This window comes from Zophobas morio, unplaced genomic scaffold (assembly GCF_036711695.1).
Source record: "Zophobas morio isolate AGI-343-1 ecotype UQ-CSIRO unplaced genomic scaffold, CSIRO_AGI_Zmor_V1 ptg000012l, whole genome shotgun sequence".
Lineage (NCBI taxonomy): Eukaryota > Metazoa > Arthropoda > Insecta > Coleoptera > Tenebrionidae > Zophobas > Zophobas morio.
In genome coordinates, this window is record NW_026972117.1 from 17,568,009 (window position 1) to 17,590,519 (window position 22,511).

Genomic DNA, 22,511 nt, shown 5'->3' on the forward strand with positions numbered 1-22,511 from the left:
AATATAATATTAATGCCATCAAGCACGGTACAATGTGAATAAATAACGCAATAGCAAAAAATTCACACAATATGGCTCAAATTTGAATGCTTAATTTTTGTGACAAACATTGGGATTTTTAATATTGTCTATTAACAACTACGAGTACAAAACATAAATGTAATCGTTGCTCGAATGAATGAAATTATAAACTTTTGGGGAAGTTGTTATCCAGAGAATCCTTCTCAATCCAACTTCCCGGGCGTAAGCTAAGGAAGTATTGTAATTAAGTTCATCCGACGACCAGTTGCTTTCATATTTTCTAGACGTTAGAGTGCGAAAAAATAGGTCTCCCATTTCCGTGTCGGCAGTCTGCCTGTCCGCCGTCTGTGCCGATTTTTATTGGACAGATAATATCCGAAATTATCGGGCCAATTGTTGTCAAATTTTGTATATATGTTAAAGATGCTAACCAGAATGCCGTCATCTCCAAATTTTGCATTAGTAAATGTTACTGGATTTTTGTAAAATAATGTACTCACGCCTCCACCAGTGGTTTATAAATTCCTATTAATTTTTTACGCCAGGCATCCAGATTTTTGGAAAAAAATCCAAATTGTGTGACAACTTTTACAATTTAACTTCGAAATTGCAAAATCCATTGCTTTGGAATCTTGTTGATCAAAACTTATCCGTTCATGTACCCCCCGCAGAAATTAATGTTGTCACCTTACAGTTTTGTCGAATAAATGTTACTTAAGTGGTAAAATGTAGCATAGTCCTGCAGTTGTAGTTTATGAATTCGTATTGAATTTTTGTGTAACAATTCACTTTTTCGATTTCTCGATTTTTCAATTTTTTTTTAGATTTTTCAGTGTTTTAATTTTCCGATACATATTTCAATTTTCCGAAACATATTTCAATTTTCCGATATTTCAATTTTATGAATGTTCAACTTTTCGATTATTCAATTTTCCATTTTCAATTTTTTGGTTCTTTTATTATCCGATTTTTAAATTTTTCGATTTTTCAGTTTTTCAATTCTTCAATTTTTTTATTTTTTACTAATTTTTGAATTTTCAATCCTTCGACTTTTTAATTTTTCGATTTTCAATTTATCGCTCTATTAATTTTTCAAGATTTCAGTTTAGGGTTTTTAATACTTCGATTCTTCAATTTTTCAATTTTAGTTTTGATTTCCCTGTTTTTTATATTTGCAATTTTTCGTCTTGATTTCCCGATTTTTACATTTTCAATTTTTCAATTTTTCGACTTTTTAAATTTTAGATTTTTCGATTTCTCAAATTTTCGATTTTTCAGTTGGTCGATTTTTCTGTTTTTCAATTTTTCGAATTATAAAATTTTAGATTTTTCATTTTCTTTTAATTTTCGGTTTTTGAATTTTTGGATTTTCTATTTTTCGATTCATTAACTTCTCGAGCCTTCAATTTTTCGATTATCCAATTTGTCGATTCTTTAATTTTATGATTTTTAAATTTTTCAGTTTTTCGATTTTTCAATTTTTGGTATTTTTAAAATTTCGATTTTTCGAATTCTCGACTCTTCAATGTTTTGTGTTCCTTTTCGATTTTTCTATTTTTCAATTCTTCGATTTATTGATTTTTCAGGTTTTTGTTTTTCCAGTTTTCGATTTTTTAAATTTCCAATTTTTCGAATTCTCGATTTTTGAATTTTTCGATGTTTCAGTTAAAGGGATCTCTCAATTTTTTGATTCTTCAATTTTTCTATTTTTCGTTTTGATTTCTCAATTTTATACATTTTCGATTTTTCAATTTTGCAATTTTTTGTCGTTTCGATTTCATAACTTTTCAATTTATCGATTCATCAAATTTTGGCAAAAAATTTTATTATGGTCAAATTTTGTGCGTTCTCAAATATATTACGACTTCTTTCGACGATTCTGACAATTTGTCAATTAATGTATATACAGGGTGTTATTGAAAGGTACGTACAACAAAATGAACAGTTTTTCGCGAAGTCTAAGAAATCGGAAAAACTTATTTTGTGTTATCAAAATTATAAAGGGAAAATTAACCCTTATCCAACCTTTTTAGACTCTGCTGAAAGATAAATAGGTAAAATTAATTTATTTTAGTAAATCCTAGCAACTGTAACAATAAAACTTTTGTCCAGACTAAATGTTACTATAGAAACGAAAGATGATCTTTTTATCAGAGGCGTACAACGAATTTGGACATAAATTTTAATAATTTTTATCTCTAAAAGCAGAATATTTTTACCTGAATTTTTTTAACTTTTAGTACCCATACTTCGAGACCAATTACCAATTTTATTTTTTACGTACCTTTCAATAACACGCTGTATTAATTTTTTGGGGTATTTTATATTTAAATTATAGATTTTTCGGTTCGTCGATTTTTCTATTTTTCAAATTTTCGATTTTTTTCACATTTCGATTTATCGATTTTTCGGTGTCAGATTTTTTGGTTTTTGAATTTGGGGTTTTTAAAAATTTTTCAATTTCCGATTTTTCAATTTTTATTCTTAAATTTTTCGATTTTTCAATATATCTATTTCTCGATGCATCAAAACTTTTTTCGATTTTCCTCGATTTCCCGATTTTTTAATTTTTTATTTAAACAGTTTTTTGATTTTTTCGAAATTTCGACTTCCCGACATCCCAGTTATTCGATTATGAAAATTTTTCGACTTTTCTTTTTTTCGACTTTTCGATTTTTGAAGTTGTTAATCACCATATCAATTTTGTGAATTTTCCAAGTTCCATATTTTAATACTTCGATTTTTTAAATTTTAGATTTTTCGGTTTTTCGATCTCGATTCATGGATTTTTCAGTTTTTAAGTTCCAGATTTTTCGATGTTTCAATTGCTTAATTTCCCGATTTTTCGATTTTTTCTGATTTCGAATTTTCGGCTTTCCAATTTATCATTTTTTCGATTTGTCCAATTCCGACGTTACGATTTTGGAATTTTTATATTTCTCGATTTTTCAAATTTTCGATTCTCATTTGATTTTTTAACTTTCAGATTTTTCAGTCTCGAATTCTCGTTCTTTGATTTTTCAGTTCTTCGATTTTTCGACTTTTATACATTTTCCAATGTTTCAATCTTTTCATTTTACGGCGTTTTAATGTTTCGATTTCCCGATTTTTAAAATTTTTATCAATCCAATTTTTCGATTTTTCGAAATTTCGATTTTCAACATTCCACTTATTCGATTATGAAAATTTTTGGACTTTTCGTTTTTTCAATTTCTCGATTTTTCGAATTATGTGAATTTTTCAAGTCCCATATTTTAATTGTTCGATTTTTTAAATTTTAGATTTCTCGGTTTGTCGATTTCGATTTACTGAATTTTCATTTTCTTATATTCTAGATTTTTCGATGTTTCGATTGCTCAATCTCTGGATCTTTCGACTTTTGGGATTTCGACTTTACGGCTTTTCCACTTTTTAATGTTTCTATTTTCAAATTTAAAATTTATATTATTTCAGTTTTCCGATTTTTCGAAATTTCGTTTTCTCGACATCCTGGTTTTTTGGTCATTAAAATTTTTCGAATTTTCGTTTTTTAGATTTCTCGATTTTTCAAATTTTTAATCTCTCAGGTTACCAACATTTCAATTTTGAAACTTTTTCAGTTCATCATATTCTAATTTTTCAACTTTTTTAATTTTAGATTTTCCGATTATTGTTATTTCAGTTACTCCATTTGTAAAGTTTTTGATTATTCAGATTTTCGATTTTTAAATTTTATACTTTTCGGTTTCTCGAGTTATCGTTTTTTGTTTTCGCAGTTTATCGATTTCTCGATTTATTAAATTTTATATTTTTTGATTTACGACTTTTTCATATTTCGATTTCCCAATTTTTAAATATTCTATTATTTCAATTTCTAAAATTTCGATTTCTCGACATCCCAGTTATTCGATTACTAAAAGTTTTCGACTTTTCGTTTTTTTTTATTTTTCGATTTTTCAAGTTGTTGATCAACATATCAATTTTATGAATTTTCGAAGTTTCATATTTTAATACTTCGATTTTTTAATTTTTAGATTTTTCGATTTGTCGATCTCGATTTATGGATTTTTCAATTTTTAAATTTCAGGTTTTTCGATGTTTCGATTTTTAGATTTTTAGATTTCTTTTTATTTCGACTTTTCAGCTTTCCAAGTTTATCAATTTTTCGATTTTCCAATTTTTCGCCGTGCGATTTTGGAATTCTTCTATTTCTCGATTTTTCAATTTTTCCATCTCCTTCCATTTTTCAACTATTAAATTTTTCAGTCTCGAATTCTGGTTTTTTGATTTTTCAGTTTTTCGATGTTTCTCGATTTTCCGATTTTAAATTTTTATTAATCCAATTTTCCGATTTTTCGAAATTTTGATTTTTTGACAGTAACTCAATTATGAAAATTTTTGGACTTTTTCTTTTTTAATTTCTCGATTTTTCAAGTTTTTCATTTCTTAATTCTTCAACCTATCAATTATGTGAATTTATCAATTCCCATATTTTAATTGTTCGATTTTTTAAAGTTTATTTTTTTAAATTCTAAATTTTTCAATGTTTCGATTGCTCAATCTCTAGATCTTTCGACTTTTGGGATTTCGACTTTAAGGCTTTTCGACTTTTTCATATTTCTATTTTCCAATTTTTAAATTTTTATTATTTCAGTTTTCCGATTTTTCGAAATTTCGATATCTCAACGTTTTTTACATTTCTCAATTTTTCAAAATTTTGATCTGTCAATTTTTCAACATTTCAATTTTGGGAATTTTTCAGTTTATCATATTCTAATTTTTTAACTTTTTTAATTTTAGATTTTTCGATTTTTGATATTTCAATTCCTCCATTTTTCAAATTTTCGATTTTTAAATTTTAGACTTCGGTTTTTCGATTTGTCATTTTTTGATTTTGCAGGTTATCGATTTCTTGATTTATTAAATTTTAAATTTTACCACTTTTTCATGTTTCGATTTCCCGAATTGTAAATATTCTATTTCAATTTTTAGATTTTTTGAAATTTCGGTTTCTTGACATCCCGATTTTTCAATTATTAAAACTTTTCGACTTTTCGTTTTTTAGATTGCTCGATTTATCAAATTTTTGACTTCTCAGTTTTTCAACATCTCAATTTTGGGTAGTTTTCAGTTTTCCATGTTCTAATTTTTCGATTTTTTATATTTTAGGTTTATCAATGTTTTCAATTGTTCAATCTCCCGATTTTTCGACTTTTCAGTTTTTCAATTTTTCTAATTTTAAACTTTTTGGTTTTCCAATTTTTCGATTTTTCATTTTCTCAATTTTTCGATTTTTCCTTTTTCGAAAAGCAAAATTTGATGGGTTACACTTTAGGGACGAGGGAAGTTCTGTAGAAATATCCTTCGACCAATTTTTTATAGGTCGATAATTATTACATAAGTACCGAACAGCTGTTTTAAAATCCCTTGTGGCCCACCGCCTGCATCAGTTTTGTCCAATCTCCACTGAAACCTAGAGACAGGATTTCTTCTTTTAATTCATCACCCTGTTGCACGTAATCCTCCCTTCACAAATTATTCACCACCTTATCTTGCACCAACCTAATCCCGCTTTATCTCGTCCGTCCGTCCTCCCCCGATTATGAGGATAATCGGCAAACGAAAATACCTCACCGCATACTGCCCTCCCCTGGATCCGTTTTATGTATTTTTAAATTGCCAATTAAGGATGTTGAAGTAATTTTTCCGCTGTGGGGCCCCGTTGCAAGTTAAATTAGCGCTGGGCTGCAGGTAAGACTAAGTGGCTCCCTGTTTCAATTAAACTTTGAATAATTGGTGCCGCCGAACGCGACACACTCCCTTAATTTATTAATCATTTATTATTCGTCGCAGTCTTTTTATTTGTCCATCAAGAAGTGCTTTTTTAAAAATTCATCAAACAAAGTGTGCTCCAGAGCGGAAGCGTCGCGACCTGAAATCGGGCTTGCAGAGGACATTACCATACATATGGAGCTGTAACTGAGAAACGAGACGTTTTATTGGCACCAGTCGTAGTGGTAGTCATAAAAAAATCAAAAATAATTTCACGAAATAAGGATATAGCTGTTTGCGATTTAGAGAGTTGTCGAATTATTTTAAATAAAATTTTAAATTTAAAGTGGTTGGAGTGATGACGTTAGCGCAGACGAGTTCGTTTATGACGCTAAATATATCGAAGCTGTTGGCTCTCAAGAAAGCAATGGTTTTATGATGTCATAACGTTAATGACACTTGGAATTTTAGTACCTTTATTGAAATTATGATCCATTTTCGCGCCAATGTTTTTATATTAGCGTTATATAGGGTATCCGCTATGTACCCTTAAAGAGAACATATTTTCCAATTTTTTAATTTTTTCGATCTATTTACTATATTTTACCTCTTTCGATGCTTCAGGCCTTTTTAGTGTTTGGATTTCCCGATTTTTTTGATTTTTTGAAATTTCGATTTTTCGACATCCCAGTTATTCGATAAACTTGGCTAATCATCGCCACCAACAATAGGATGACGTCATCTCCAAAATTTACATTAGTAAATGTTATTTAAATTTTATAAAATAAGATACTCCTGCACTTGTAGTTTATGAATCCGTGTTGAGACTTTACCCTAGACTGCTCTGAAATCTGGAAAGCTTTAAAGTTATAGAAAGAATTTTTCGATTTTCGATTTTTCGGTTTTTGGATTTTCGTTCGATGGTTTACCAAATTCGAATTTTCAATTTTTTTTCTTTTCGTTTTTTCAATTCCTCATTTTTTTCAAATTTTCGGCTTCCCGACTTTTAGAATTTTCGTTATTTCAATTTTCTGTTTTTCGAATATTTCATTCATCGAATTTTCAATTCTTCGACTTTCGATTTTTCGATATTTCGAATTTCGATTCCTAAAAATTTTCAGTTTGCGAACTGTCGATTTTTCCATTTTTCGTATCTTTGATATTCGAATTTTCAATATTTTTCATTTTCAATTTATTTACGTTCCGCTTTGCAATTTTTCCGTTATTCCATTTTTCGATTTTTTTTTTTTTACTTTTCGAATTTTAATTTCTCGAATTTTCGATTTTCGATAGTCGAATTTTTAATATTTCTACTTTTCGATTTTTCGAGTTGTAATTTTTACATCTTCACTTTTTAAACTTTTCAATTTTTTTATGTTTCGGTTTCTCGAATTTCCAATTCCACTCTTCAGTTCTTCGATTTTCAGTAGTTTTACTTTTGGATTTTACGATTTCTCTAATTCTCGATTTTTCGAATTTTCGGTTTGTTTATTTTAGAATTTTCAATCTTCATACTTATAAATTTTTTAATTTTCGATTTTTTGTCTCTGAAAGTTTCCTATTTGTTCGATTTTCGAACTACCGATTTTTTGATTTTCCCATTTTCGATTTTTATTTTTTTACTTTTTAATTTTTTGAATTCTCGAGTTTGAGATTTTCGATACTCGAATTTTCAGTCTTTCTACTTTTCTATTTCTGGAATTTCCAATTCCATTCTTCAATTTTTCGAATTTCAGTTTTTTTTTGCTTTTCAATTTTTTGCAATTTAAAATTTTTGCCTTTCCAGACGATTTCTATTTTTTCGATTTTTCGACCTTCGATTTTGTTTCCTATATTTCGACTCTTAGATTTTTCGATTTCTCGAAATCTATGATTTTTCGGTTTTTTATTTTCGATTTTTAGATTTTCAGTTTTTTGAAAAATTTTCATAGAATTTTTTTTTTGTTCGATATTATAATTTTTAATTTGCTTGTTTACTTTTGGATTTTATGATTTCTTTAATTCCTGATTTTTCGAATTTTCAGTTTGTCGATTTTAGAATTTTCAATCTTTATAGTTTTCGATTTTTTGAATTGTTAGAAGTATTCTATTTGCTCGATTTTCAAACTTCCGATTTTTCGATATTCCGATTTTTCGATTTTAGATTTTTATTTTTTTTTTTTACTTTTCGATTTTTGTAATTCTCGAGTTTATGATTTTGGACACTCAAATTATTTTCAGCTATACTATATTCTGTTTTTAAGTTGTAACACACAACTTATTTTTTTCAAATACCTTCTATATTTTTACATATTTTAAGGTTTTATGCGATGCGACGTTGCCATATTATTAAAATTTTCTTGAATTTTTTTAATAATGGAAGGGTTCACAAAAAATCGCGATAGGTTTATTTTTAAAATCTGTGTTACAATGTTTTGCGCAAAGATAAATAAAAGTACACGTTCTGTTGTGGCCTAAATAAAATTCACTCTTAATATACAAAGTGTTTTTTAATTGTTTAAGAGACACATCGACGTGTAACACTTTAGATTTTTTTAATCACAAAAAAGCGTAGTTTTGTTTATCTTTCCACAAAATATTACAGCGCAGATATTAAACATATTATTCTAATTTTTATGTGAACCCTTACATTGCTACATAAATTCAAGAAAATTGGGATAACGTCGCATCAGAATTTCAACATGGACTACAGTTAGAAGGCCTAGGAAGAGGCTCCAAATCTTAACTCTCTAATCTATAATAATAATAATAATAATTATAGACATATCGAAGACCGCCCGCTTAGTGACTCACCCTGTATATTTAAAAATGAATCATTAATGAATTTATGAATTTTATTAGTTTACACCAAATTGGTTTACCTAATGTTCGTCCAAACTCTGAGTACCATTTTTATTTTAACATATAGGGTGTCTCAGCTAAAACTCTATAGCGTAATATCTTGATGAGAACGGATAATTTTTAAATAATGAACAACAAAAAAAAATCTATAAAGTTGCTTATACACCCAAAATTACGACTATCTCAGAATATAAGTACTTATTTTTAACACAAATCTTTTTAATAAATACTTTGTGCCTTCAGGATTTCAAGAAAATTATATAATCGATAAAAATTTAAGTAAATAAGTTAATAATTAGTTAATTCTAGAATTTTAGAAATCAAACGAATATTACTATCTCGATGGCATGAAATTTTTGATGAGAATAAAGACAAATTTACTCAAAAATTTCAGAACATTATGTGAACCGATTTTGGTGATACAAGTGATAACAAATATATTCATAGCTTCTTTTCAGGATGCAACTGTAAAATATAAAGCACGTTACTAAATCACAAATAATACAACATCTCATTTTTAAGAACTACTTAGTTAACAATTTTTTAAAATGACGTCATCAGTTTTTTGGAAGGAAGAAACGAAAAAACTTTCGTTTATCATAACAATTATCATAACATTTATTTCAAAGCGATATTTAACAAAATGAGTATTATTAATTGTCATTTAAGTAATACCAAACTGAAATCCATTCCTTGCTGCATAGCTCACATATCTGACGACAAATGAAAAAATATGTAGTGTTCTAGTTTCAGATGACTACTTTTTTATTTTTAGTTCAATAACAAGTTGTTCCACGTAATACAGTATCGGCCAAAAATATAAACCTGTTGAAATATCACTAAAACTGTTTATCACAATGGTTTGAAATATTAGACCACTTTAAAGATTTTTTTTTCAAATATTGATCATCGTTACTTTTCCATGTTATAAAAGAAAATCGCTCAGCGTAATCATTATTATTGCCAACCAATAATCAATCGAAAGGTAAAACTCAAGCACTTTTTCCAAGATTAAAAAAAACTATTAGATATTTTATTCATGAAAGCTGGATTATAATAAGGTATTAACAAAATATACAACTGAATTTAAAGGAACGTATTTGGATACGAAAAAAAGTTATTGTTAAATGTTAGGTCGTTACACACAGTAGAAGACTGAATAAAAGTCTATTGAAAACACCAGACTAACAGTATTGTTCTCAAAGCATATTAAGTTTCTCTTTTACTCTATTTCATATTTAAATGTGTGTCCTGCATCACTAAAGTCAACGAAAATACCGTTCTCAACGTTGTTTAATGTATATATTGTCATAAATAAAACCACAATATTAACTCGGTATTTTTTGTTCATACTATTACAATACCTAGTAGAAGGTCTTGGGCAGGCAAGCGGATTTATTGTGCCTATATGTTTAGCGGAGCTATAACAATATTCAATATTATTGTAGCGTATGTTAACAGCAGTCAGAATTTACGCTTGAAAATTTTACACCAACATTATTGACTTTCTTTCGATTAGAAACACATTTACTAAAATCAATAAAAACCACGACTAAAATTAGATAAATAATAATAAATCTAAAATTAAGCCGACGTTGCACACCAAATTTTTGTAATCCGGTAAATAAAACTATAAATTAGAAAATAACTACCAACTAATCTATTTTAAGCTCAGCGTGGGAATAATTTCCTCGTAGATACACCCCCTTTTTAATAATTAACTCAATTATCTATATTCCACCAACTGCTGAAAAACTAGCCCACGACCATAAAATATCACGTCGTCGTCCTAAATGACTTTGGAACTACTTCTACTTTCTGCATATTTAACACAATTACGCCGGAATATTCCAGTAACGTAATACGACAAAACTTTTAAATTAAACCGAGGAAATTGCGTGGAAAACCTACCGGTTGCACTTTCACCATTCATTGCAGGCAATCATCTTTGTTGTTAACGTCTCCATAAAAACACATGGCAACACATAATCAATAAAGGTCAACTTTAAGGTAATTTTTCTGTTTTCCACCCCTCGCACGCCAAACAACATATCCCTTCCAACTTTTAACCAAATGATGGATTTAGGAATTGATTGGGAAATTGTAAGATCGCACAGCTGACGTCCCATACTGGTTCCTGCATTAATGCAACAGTCCCCTCCGGAAAAATCCCATTTCCCTAATTGGCGCTTTCGTCGTCTTTTAATTAAAACAGGCGGATCTTTCTGGACGAAAAATATCATTTTCGTCTATAAATACCTGGGCCTTGACCGCTTATTTACATTGTAGAGACCCACACGTGCATTATTGTGTGGTTAGATCATCGGATCTAGGGCAAATTAGATCTCATTAAGCATGCGAAAAGTCTTGAATAAGTCGTCTTCAATAAGGGTAATTTAGTAATTTTTCATAGGGAATTTAATGTCATTATAACTCTACTTTGTTGCACGAATTTTTGAAAAATTAAATAGACAATTTTTGAAAGGCATGAAAAAATTAGATCGGTTCTAAAAACGCTAAAAATATAATAGATAAGTTCATCTAATCGTTATATTTGGGTTTGCTCTGTAAGCAGTCGTAAAAACTAAAATACAAATGAGACCTCACTCCACTTCAAAGCATATTTACTAACAAATTTTTGAAATGTCGTAAATTTTTTGGAGGAAATGAATGAAGTTTTGTCAACATTTTTATTAATACATATCTAGTTTATCTAGTTTCTTAGAAAAATTGCATTTTTATGATAATCTATAGAGAATAGAGATTTTTTTTGTTGACTTCGATTTGTAGAAGTCATTTTCATGAAAATTTCAACCACTTTTCGAGTATCATCAAAATGAATTAGCGCTTTTTGGAATTCTTCTAAAATTTGATTTTGAAAATCTTAGTCTGGGTTGATGAAGAGACCACGTTTTTCAAATTAGATCGGTGAGATTTATATCCCAGAATTTTTTGTATATTTTCAGCCAACTTTACAAAAAGAATGAAATTCACTATGAAATTTTTTACTTTTTCGAGCAATTTGTAAAATTTCATAAACATTTTTTCTTGATTTCGATTTGTAGAAATCATTGTCGGCAACATTTTAAGAAAATTCTAGTCACTTTTCCAGAATCACCAAAATGAATTATAGCAATTTTCAAAGTATCGTAAAAATTTGATTTTGACACCGAAATTTTACTCTGGATCCACATAGAGCCCACGGTTTTGAATTAGCTTGTCGACATTTATACCTCAGAATTTTTTGTATATTTTCAGGCAACTTTCCAAAAAGTTTAAATTTACAATATGAAATTTTTGACTTATTTCCGACCACTTTCGAAAATTGCCCAAAGACTCTTGACTTTGATTTGTAAAAGTCATTTTCGGCAACATTTTATGTAAATTCCCAAATGAGGACCCAGGTGGGTTAGGTAGCTTCGTGCTTGCCCGCTACACCCTGGGTCGTGGGTTCGATTCCCGCCCGGCTCTGGGTGTTGTGTATGTCCCCCGTTCCCCTGTAATTGGGCCTCCGGCCTGTTGGGGAACGTAATCAAATAAAAAAAAAAAAAAAAAAAATAAATAAAAAATAAAATTCCAGGCACTTAAAATAATGTGGCAATTCTTAGAATATTTTATAAATTCCATTTTTAAACCGCAAATTTTACAAATCTTAACCTAGGTTTGCCAAAAGGCCATTTTTTTACAATTAGCTCATCAAAAATTATATTCCAGAATTTTTTGTATATATGTTTTCAGGCAACTTTACAAAAAGTTCACATTTTCACTAGCATAAGCTAAGGAAGTGTTGTTTCATGAAAATTCCAATCACTTTTCCAATATCACCAAAATAAATTATCGCAATTTTTGGAATTCTTGAAAAACTGAATTTCCAAAGCGAAGATTTCGAAAATCTAGGTCCGGATTGATCTAGAGGCCACGTTTTTCAAAATAGGTCGACGAGATTTATATCCCACAATTTTTTTTATATTTTCAGGCAACTTTACAAAAAGTTAAAATTTTCACTATGAAATGTTTTATTTTTTCGAGCAATTTGACAACATTTTATGAAAATTCCAACCACTTTTCAAGAATCACCAAAAAGGTAAAGTATCGTAAAAATTTGATTTTGAAACCGAAAATTTCCAACATTTTACTATGGATCCACCAAGAGCCCATCGTTTTCGAATTAGCTTGTCGAGATTTATACCTCAAAATTTTTTGTATATTTTCAAGCAACTTTGCAAAAAGTTTAAATTTTCAGTATGAAATTTTTGACTTATTTCCAACCTCTTTCGAAAATTGCCCAAAGACTCTTGACTTTGATTTGTAAAAGTCATTTTCGGCAACATTTTATGTAAATTCTAAGCACTTAAACTAATATGGCAATTCTTAGAATATTTTTTAGATTTCATTTTGAAACCGAAAATTTCGAAAATCTTAACCTAGGTTTGCCAAAAATTATATTCTAGAATGGCCTCGTCTTAAGATTGGCCGAATAAATATTCTTCAAATTTATGAATATATATTTCATATTGTCCGCACTAGTTTTTAGTACAAAGAAGTTATCACAAAACAAAAATTGAAAAATCCAATGTATTTAATATATTTTAGGATGACGTCATCGGCTTTCTAAGGGGAAGTAAATAAGCAAATTTTAATTGATGTTCTATTATTCGTCGCTTGTGAACTTGTTTGCTCTACAGACCAGAACGCACTCAGGCCAATATCGACTCTAAGCGATCTGAATGACACACATTCACTGCAAGGAACTAACCGATTTCGACCATCCGGTGGGACTTTATAACTAATAAGTGAACATCTTAACGATTTAATACATAATGTTCTGGAATGACAAAATTTACATTTGAAATTGTATTATCAAATGGTAAAACGTTCACCAAAATTTGTCTTCTCATTCGCACCAACAATGAAATGACGTAATCTCCAAATTTTACAATAGTTAATGTTATTTAAATTTTATATACTCTGTTTATGGTTTATGAATCCGCGTTGAGTTTTAATCTTCAGCATTAAAATTTCATCAATCAAAAACATTTTACAACTGAAAACATGTTAAATCGTTGGTCAAAATTTAACCGTTCACGCCCCCCAGGAATTGATGATGTCATCTTTGTAAGTTTATCGAATAAATGTTATTTAAATGTTAAAAAGTAGCAAAGTCCTGAACGTGTGGTTTATGAGTATGCCTTGAATTTTTATCCTCGATTTTTCGGCTTTTCGATTTATGTTTATGTTTCTCAATTTTTCAGTATTTCAATTTTTTCATTCTTTTATTTTTCGATTTCTCAATTTGTCGATGTTTCAGTTTTGGGATTTCTCAATTTGCCGATGTTTCAATTTCACAAATTCTCAATTTTTCTCTTCTTCAATTTTACGATTTTTAAATATTTCGATTTTTCATTTTTTCAAAATTTTTTCGTTTCTAGATTTTCAGTTCTTCAATTTGTCACTTTTTTAATTTCTTATTTTTTTAATTTCTTTTAATTCTGGGATTTTTAAATTTTTAGATTCTTCTATTTTTCAATTTTTCGATATTTCCGCTTTAGGATTTTTAAGTATTTCGATTCTTCGACTTTTCGATTTTTCGACTTCTGGATATTTTACTTTCGGGATTTTCAGTTTTTCGTTTTTTAAATTTTAGATTTTTAGTTTTTCGACTGTTTAATATTTCGATTTCTCAATTTTTTACTATTGGATACTTTAATTTTTCAATTTTTAAAATTCTAAATTTTTTCATTTCTCAACTTTTTAGTTCTTCTACATTTCAATTTTTCAATTTTCCGAATTTTTAAATTTTCGATATTCCAATTTTTTTTCTGAATTTTTGGATATAAGTATATAAGGTCCAGTTTTGGGAATTTTACAATTTTTCGATTCTTCAATTTTCCCTATATTTTTTAATTTTTCAATATTTTATCTTTTAAAATTCTGGATTTTTGGTTTTCTCGAGCTTCTGCTATTTTTCAATTTTTCAATTTTCCGAATTTTTAAATTTTCAATTTTTCAAATTTTTGATGTTCTCGATCGAGATTCAGACATTTCGATGTTTCGATTGTTCAATTCCTCGATTTATCAATTTTTCAATTTCTAACTTTTCAATTTTCCGATTTTGGCCTATTTCGGTTTCTTAATTTTTCGACTTCTTGACTTTTCGGTCCTGTATTTCTCGATCCTTTGATTTTTCGATTTCTGGGCTTCTCACTTTTTGAATTTTTCGACGTTTCAATTTTTCGATTTTGGCTTATTTCTGTTTCTCAATTCTCCGACTTCTCGACTTCTCAACTTTTCGACTCCTCGATTTCTCGATCTACTTATTTTTCGACTTCTGGATGTCTCAGTTTTTAAATTTTTCGATGTTTCGATTTTTCGATTTCTCGGTTTTCCGATTTTTTACTCTTCAGCTTTTCAATTTTTCGATTTTCCAATTTTTCGATGTTTCGATTTTTCACTATCTCATTTTTTAATGTTTCAATTTTTTAAATTTTGGAGTTTTGATTTCTCGATTTCGGGTTTTCAGTTCTTCAATATTTCTATTTTTCAATTGTTCAATTTTTGGAATATTCAATTTTGCGGTTTTATGATTTTTTTATGTTTCGATTTCTTGCCATCTTGATTTTTCAATTTAAAAAATTTTTAGACTTTCCGATTTTTGGATTTCTCAATTTTAGTTTTAGGAACTTTTCAATTTCTGGTTTTTTCAATTTTCCGATGTTTTAATTTTTCAGTTTTTAAAATTTTTGATTCTTCGATAATTCAGCTTTTCGATTTTTCAGTTCAGGACCAAATATATAAACAAGTTAACAGAGTGTGTTTTCGTAAAATAATGCGTTAAACTCAAACACAGTGATGGAGGTTTGAGTGATTAAAGTATTCCAAGCGTAGCCTACTTTTTATTTAATGTATTATAGACTATAGATCTTACCGGAAATAAAATTTTCCAAAATCTATTTTTATAATCTTCAAAAAACTGACAGAAGTGCAGAATGATTGTGCTTCAGGAACAAGGAAAGCTCTGTCTATAAATAACTTTACACCAGTTTTTTCCTATAAACAAAGAGTTTGTTGCTATTATAATTGCATCTTTTTTAAAAACCACTAAACTTTATACATAGTCAAGTTACGACCTATTTTTCGGCCGAATTCTTGGGTAACTAGATCAGAAACTTAAAAAAATCACCCGGTATAACCATCATAATGCTCTTTGAAGTACACACTAAAAATACGGCGCGATCTGTAAAAAACGTCTTCAAATTGGCATTGGACAAGTGACTTTTTGACCAAAATTTGGTTCCCGGATTTGTCGAATTGGCTCCAACTCTTGCAAATATGTTTATTGATTTTCAGAAAATTATTTTAATGAATAATGTTAAAAGGAATGTTCGACTGTAGTAACTATATCATGTTCGTATTCTTGTAGTAAATGTAGTTCGTAGCAGCGAGATAATATCTGAGATCGATTTCATAATTATAGAGTTAGATGCGTTACAAAAACAAAATTCACGAAACTTTGTTGGTTCTGGTACATGTTACATGTACAAGCGAAAATGTAAATAATTGTGTTATTAGTGATAATGAGCAGCCTGTCAGAGATGTGACTGTAATTATCTCTTAAAAAAATTGTTATATAAAGTTGCAAATTGCTCTTCCTGTCGACGACAATTCCATTACTCATTATAGAGCAATTAAAGTATTAAATTCTGAACTGACTTAAAGTCGAAGGAATGTCTATAACTTCTAAAAAATATGAAATCTTAACGTACCGAATTTACTGCGACGAAATAATACGAAATCACTCATACTCGTATTATACCACTAAATGTTTACTTTGTTACAAAATCAATATGAATGTAAACACTAAACAAAAACTTTTACTTCGGTTAACGAAAACACACAGAAATAAATGTTTACTATTAGCAAGAAAAGAAAAAAATATACTCTGAGGAATATTCGTAAGTCTCAAAATGTCTCATATGGTGGAAGACTATTTCGACAGAACTCCCCTCGCCCGTAAAGGCGCCGCCTGTCTAGGGGTCATGAAACGTGGAGAAAATATAAAAGTACCAAGTCCCCGATGCTTACGCTCGGAAAGTAAAAAGTGTGTTTGTAAATTATGTTAATAAAATTGTTTGGCCTGGGTTAAATTTTTTAACTGTCTAAAGTGTGACAGTCGGTAAATACGATTAAAATTTACTTGTCTTAGCTAGACACAGAAATCGAAAACCAGACGACTTTGTCCATCTGCAGTCCTAAAGTTTTATTGCCGTTTCTCATTTATTATAGATGGTGTTCCCTGTGGTCAAGATTTTATTTAACAGATCGATATGTGGTAGAATCTAAGTTTAGAACAACTTAAGTAGTGCAAAAAAGAATAATTAAAAGCGTTTAAAAATTCTTTTTTTACCAATGTTACCAATACAATTTAATAATAAAAGTCACCATGTGACAGTTCGCCATTTAAAACCGCACTAACCTTTTCATTGTTATAAACGATTTACCACACTATTAAATTAGGTTTAAGGCAAGTCAATATATCCACCGGTAAACGACAGATTGGCTTTTAAACAGAATGTAGGACACCCTACTCGATTAAAAAAAGCACAAGAGACACGATTTTGAAAGCCCGTTAAAATTGGAAATTAGTTTTAAAACTAAATCAAACTTAATGTTATAAGTGTTCACTTTAAATCCATAAACTCACTTGTGTTCTCTTTATACACCCGTAGAATTTTTTCCTACAAAAATGTGTTTTCAGTTTTATGCAAGAAAAAACAAATCAACGCACAATGTTCAATTATTTAATGACCTGACTACAAGTAGTATCAAGGTCGATAAACAAACACCCAAACACGAACTTCCACAACCATTCCCAAACGTCCGTAACATCAGTAAGAATCACCCATTCATTTAAATGTGTGCGAGTTCAAATATAACTATGGAAAGTGTCCAATTTATTAATAAAGCCGATGTGTTGCGGTCCGACAAAGTGACAATATAATGAATAAACACTCACCTTGTTGGAGGATTTCACTAGAAGTACGGTCGCAATTTTTCCAAGTTGGGCGAGACCGCTTCAGGACGTTGACATGGGCGTTTTTTCAGAAAGCCGCCGGCAGGATCCTCGCAGGATAACGTGGCACTATTTACCAGAGCTTATGGATGTCAATGTGATGAGCGTTGCCGCACTTGTATTTGCCACAGTTTCTCAAGAACGCAACGCGCAAGCCCGCGCACATCGCGTGCAGCTGAAACTGTTTGGAAAGCCGCTGAAAAGTGAAAAATTAGCATGAAACGCCGTTTCAGAACGCAAATGGCCAACGCGCTGGTTGGGAGCTTTCGGATTTTCGAATCGGTAGTGGAAAGGTCGATTTGGCGGAAATCGATCGATTTCGTCGGTCGATGGCTGAGGACGATTTCGATAGGTACACGTGTCCTGTGGCTGGAGGACGAAATTACATTTTTTATGAGATTATCAAGTTATGTGGGATTTTGGCAGATGTTTCTCGACGCCACGCCTTCCTCAGTTTCATTGTTCCAATTAATGCCATGGTAACTCGATACAACCACAATTCGTACAATGGACGGATGATTGCGGGAGGTTTTGATCATTAGAGGGAGTAGATCAGGGTGGTCAACAAATTTTAGGTAAACACAACAGGTGATTGACCTTTGCAAGCGACGGGCCGGGACTGGAGGCAGTCGATTAACCCCGAGTTGATTATTATTTATCAGTGGTGCCATTGGTTTTTCAGACAAAGAAAAATTGAAAAGGCAGTGGTCGACGGGTTAGGGGTGAATGAACGTTACTGTAGGAAAAGCCGTGCGTTTGTAAAATACGAAATCAAATAAATTTATACGAAAATCCAGTGGATTCAGTCTTCCAAAAAAACACTGGATTTTACAAAATTATGGTGTGCAAATTTAGAACAAAACAGACGGTATTTTATTTTCATGATACAAAATGCACTTGCCTTAAATTTTGTTTCCTATTTGTGTCGTACAAAATGAATCGTAGACTGCTACATTGACAAATAACGCTACTATAATACCATACGAAACAGAAATATAATGTGAATCAATATCCAATAAATGCTTGTGAAAAGACTAATAGATTTTGCATTACTTTCTTTTGCATTGATTTTGATCAAATTTTAGTTGAAAACGTTGGTAGTGTTTGTAATATTATTTCAAGTAATAATAAATATGTAAAATAAATAAATTGGTAAAATTTTAAGTATTTAATTGTGTAAAATTAACTGTTTTTTTTTTCTGAAGAATTTCGGCACCGATTTTTGTACTTCCCGATAATCAAATTTTTTTAAATTCGTCTGAATTTTACGTTTGATAGGTCGGAATTTAGCATACCGAAGGATTTGATTCTTTTCCTGGATACTCAACTCTATTTTTTCAAACCAAGCTCTAACAAATATTGAGTAGGGGGTGTTATCAGTTATCAAAAATCTACCAATTTCTGAAGAAGTTGGTACATAAATCTTACACCATTTATTACAAAATTATTTCTTAAATTTTCATCAATTTAAAATTGCGTTTTTTCTTTTATTTGCATAAAAGGTGTATTGAGATTTTAATACACTTTTTGTGCAAGTAAGAGAAAAATTTTTTGGTAGAATTTTAAAAACACTAGCACAGTAAAATTTACATTCTTAGAATCAGTTGTATTTGGTAGGTAAATATATTACTGTTAAAAATTAAGACAAAATTTGAAAGAATTTTGGAAATACGACGGGATAAATAAACAACCCAAAAAAGCAATTTTAAAATGATGAAAATTTAAGAAATATTATGATTTACTATAAAATTTTAACACAGAAAAATCAAAATTTAACATGAATATAAGCGGATTCACATAAACTTTATGATAATAATTTGTGTAGGATTCATGTATCAATTTCTTCAGAAATCGGTAGATTTTTGATAACTGGCAACACCGCCGCGACTTCCCCAATTAAATGCATTGCTCACGAGTTTTGTACGCTACTAAATCAAAGTGGAACGAACATTAGATGTGCATCAAACAAGATAAGAATGAGCTTGGAGACATTCTCAAAGATAAATATAAAAAATAAAAATATCCTTATAAAAATATATTAAGAAGCTTACTTTTAGATTTGTTTAACATTTTCTTCTCCAAAGTTTTTACGGAAGATCCTTTTGGGCGCCCACTTCTTGGTTTATCTTTTAGTGTTTCATCTAAAATCACCTTTTTCGTTACTAAATTTAATGACTTTTGAATATTCTCAGATTAGATTTGCGAAATTCTTGCTTTCACTTCTAGCCTTTGTGAATACATTTTCATAACCATTTAACTAAAACAAAACACTTTTATGTCATATATGTAGATCACAACTTAAAGTAATATATATAAACTTACCGTAGCATATACAGGGTCGCTAGAATGTATGGAAGCGGTTAAATATCTTGACAACAAATTGTACGAATCAACTGAAATTACGTACAGGGGTAGTAGTACAAGAAAAGAAAACAACATTACCTAATTTCAGGTGATTTGTACAATTGGTTCTCAAGATATTTAACCGCTTCCATACATTCTAGCAACCCTGTATATTTTATTTATTTCAAACATCGAATAAATAAATTAATAATAGACACCAAAAATAGTACAAGACTTTCTTCACTCAATTTTTGGTAAACACATGCACTTAAACAAATACAGCTTCATAAAGTATAATTTAAAATGACGATCCAATAAGAGCGTACTGTTTTCTTGACGTTTCATGATCCCAAGAATAGGAAAAAATCGGTCTCCCGTTTCCGTCCGTCTGCCTGTCCGTCTGTTCGTCGTGTCTAACAATTTTTTTGAGACTGATAATCTCCGAAACTATTGGACCGATTGTTATAGAATTTTTTATATACACTAGAATATCATGTAAATTATAAAACGTTAACCAAAATGTGTCTAACAATTTTATAACGTTAATTCAACACTTGGCGCATATTTAAATTTTATAAAATGGTGTACTCCTGTACTTGTGGTTTATGAATCCACTTTGAATTTGTTTATTATTATAATAATTTTTATTGTTTAAATTGTCCCTTAGTCATAATATGAAGTTCGATTTTGACACAACGATTATTTATTCAACTAAGAATTAGTTCTTTAATCGTAAATTGAACAATCGGATAATTGAAAAATCGAAACATCGAAAACTTGGAAAACCAGAAATTTCAAAATTCCGAAAATTGAAAAATTGAAGTATATGTAGAAGAACTGAAAACTTGTGAAATCGAAAAACCTAAAATTTTAAAAATTGAAACGTTAAAATATCGAAAAGTTGAAAAATTGAGAAATCGAAGTATAAAACAGTCGAAACATTGAAAAACCTATAGTTTAAAAAACGAAAAATTGAAAGTCCAAAAAGCAAAAAGTCGAGAAATCGAAAAATCCAGAACTGGAAAAATCGAGAAGTCACTAAAAAATCCCAAAACTAAAATATTGAAAAATAGAAAAACAATTGAAGAATCGGAAAACTAAAAAATCACAAAATTGGGCGAAATATCCAAAAGTTGGGAAGTCAAAAAATCGCAAACTTTAAAAATCGAAAAACTGAAAAACAAAAACCTGAAAAATCGAAATTTTGGGAAGTCGAGAAATGGGAAAATCAAAAAAATCGATAAATTGAGAAATCGGAAAACCGAAAATTCATAAACGTCAAAATTAGAAAAATCAAAAATCCACAATTTAAAAGATTAAAAAATTAAAATATCGTAAAATTGAAAAATGGAGAAATCGAAATATCAAAATCTCAAAAATATTAAAACACAAAAATCTAAAATTCAAAAATCGAAAAACTAAAAAATCAACAAATTGAAAAATCGAAACTCGAAAATTTTAAAAATTGGAAAATTGAAAAATTAAAATATAGAAGAATTGAAAATTCGAGAAATTGAAAAATCTAGGATTTTAAAAATTGAAAAATTAAAATATCGAAAAGTTGAAAATTGGGGAAATCGAAAAACCATATAAGCAAAATCGAAAAATCAAATAATTGAAGAACTGGAAAATCTAAACTTCGATAAGTCGAGAAATGGGATAAAAAGATTAATTAAGAAATCGGAAAACTGAATATTTAGCAGCGTCAAAATTTGAAAAATTGAAATAGGTACTGAAGAACTGAAAAATCTAAAATCGAGAAATTTAAAACATTGAACAATTAACATATGGCAAAATTGAAATATGGATCCAAACTTTTCCAAACATCAAAAAATCAAAAAGAAAAATTCGAAAATCTAAACTCTCAAAATCGAAAAACTGAAAAATCGACAAATCGAGAAATCGAGGAGTGGAACGCCTAGAAGAAAAGTTAAAAATTGAAAAATCGAAAAATTGATAAGTCGAGAAATTTTAAAAAAGGAAAATTGAAAAAATCGAAAATTTAAAAAGTTGAAAAATTGAGAAATCGAAGTATAAAACAGTCGAAAAATTGGAAAATCCAAAAAGCAAAAAGTCGAGAAATCAAAAAATCCAGAACTGGAAAAATCGAGAAGTCGAAATACTAAATAATCCCAAAACTAAAATATTGAAAAATAGAAGAAAAATTGAAGACTCGAAAAACTGAAAAATCACAAAATTGGACGAAATATCCAAAAATTGGGAAGTTAAAATATAAAAAAATTGGGAAATCGAAAAGTCAAAAAAGCAAAGTCAAAAAATCGCAAACTTTAAAAATCGAAAAACTGAAAAACAAAAAACCTGAAAAATCGAAATTTTGGGAAGTCGAGAAATGGGAAAATCAAAAAAATAGATGAATTGAGAAATTGAAAAACCGAAAATTCAGAAACATCAAAATTTGAAAAATAAAAAAATACTGAAGAACCTAAAAATCCACAAATTAAAACATTAAAAAATTAAAATATCG

At 29.3% G+C, this 22,511-nt stretch overlaps 1 protein-coding gene across 4 annotated transcripts in view; it reads right to left on the reverse strand.

The window, feature by feature from the left end:
- LOC135127922 (uncharacterized protein) overlaps positions 1 to 17,838 on the reverse strand; it is a 187,137-nt gene extending 169,299 nt beyond the window's left edge. The window contains exon 1 of one of the 4 annotated variants that reach the window (XM_064054620.1): positions 17,627 to 17,831. The gene's annotated coding sequence lies outside the window, so the exon portion shown is untranslated. Of the gene's footprint in view, positions 1 to 17,626 lie in introns of all 4 variants that reach the window. The other 3 variants (XM_064054621.1, XM_064054619.1, XM_064054622.1) reach the window with 3 other exon arrangements.
- Between the last annotated feature and the right edge of the window lie 4,673 nt (positions 17,839 to 22,511).